The 1275-nt window shown below is 48.1% G+C and overlaps 1 non-coding gene across 1 annotated transcript; it reads left to right on the plus strand.

Annotated features, from left to right (window-relative positions):
• Positions 1 to 631: 631 nt before the first annotated feature.
• LOC112826980 (small nucleolar RNA U13) lies at positions 632 to 735 on the plus strand. The gene has a single exon (XR_003209116.1). It is a non-coding gene; the product is annotated as a small nucleolar RNA U13 (small nucleolar RNA).
• Positions 736 to 1275: the final 540 nt, after the last annotated feature.

Genomic DNA, 1275 nt, shown 5'->3' on the forward strand with positions numbered 1-1275 from the left:
TAAGATCAGATGAATATACAGGGAGGGTGATTGCTCCCTGCCCCCTGGTCATTCCACCTACCTCATTAAAACCCAAGCCCACATTTTATGGGACCAAATTCGGGTGGCCCTACTTAGGAATTTACTGTATTTTTTTAGTGACCTAAGTCATGCATAGAGAAATGCCAAATATGCCGAAGCCCCCTCCACCTGCTGCCAGGACCACTTCAGTAAGAGACAGCCCTGGTAAGATGCTGCTCTCAAGGACATTTCTACCTGAAGGAGCTTACATTTATTTTATTTTATTTTTTAATCTTTTAAGATTTTATTTATTTCTTTGACAGAGAGGCACAGCAGGAGAGGGAACACAACCAGGTGGAGTGTGAGAGGGAGAATCAGGCTTCCCGCCGAGCAGGGAGCCTGATGCGGGGCTCGATCCCAGGACTCTGGGATCACGACCTGAGCGGAAGGCAGACGCGTAACCGACTGAGCCACCCAGGTGCCCCAGGAGCTTACATTTTAAATGCCTGTGGGTCACTGTCACCTCTCAGTGGTCCCCCAGGTAGCGGCTCAACAGTCAACGGTGTGCATGTGGTCCCGGTAAGGATGTTTAGTCCCTCGCAGAGTGAAGGGGAAAAAGACGGCTTAACGGACCCTTTCGTAGCTCATAAGCGTGATGATTGGGTGTTCATGCTGTTGTGCGCTATGTGCCTCCCTCCAACCTTGTTACGACCTCGGCACATTACCCGTCTGACATGAACTTGGAGGAAGAAAAAAAAGAAAGATGGCTTAACAGAGAAGTCAAGGCAGAACATTTGTTCTGGTCCGCACAGGACAGCAGATCCAGACTTGCCCTTGATAATAAGCTGCTTCCTCACACAGCTCTGGGGAGGGAATACGGCTGGTAATTAATTCTCCACCATTTGGGATGGTATATGAGGCAACGCACCAGATCCAGCTGTTCCTTCCAGCATCATCTTCCCCATCACCATTATTGGAGCCACTGGTCCTGAGAGCTGAAGAATTCTTGAGAGATTGGAGACCTGCACATCACTAATCTTGCTTCATGTCATTGTCAGTGACATTCTCGAGTGTCAAGGAGCTGTGATTCCTGAACAAGAAAGAAAAGTACCTTCTCCACAGCTTCAGCACAAAAGACGACCTTGAAGAGAAGACATCCAAGTGTAGAGGGGGATAGGAGGAAGGTACCGATTTTCCACAGTTAATATTGTTCATGCTTTCCGGAAAAGAAATCACAGTACAATCTAGACCTGGCTACACTCTTGGAGGAAGTTT

The sequence above is a fragment of the Callorhinus ursinus genome, unplaced genomic scaffold (genome assembly GCF_003265705.2).
Source record: "Callorhinus ursinus isolate GAN/ISIS: 27379988/994484 unplaced genomic scaffold, GSC_fseal_2.0 scaffold7, whole genome shotgun sequence".
Lineage (NCBI taxonomy): Eukaryota > Metazoa > Chordata > Mammalia > Carnivora > Otariidae > Callorhinus > Callorhinus ursinus.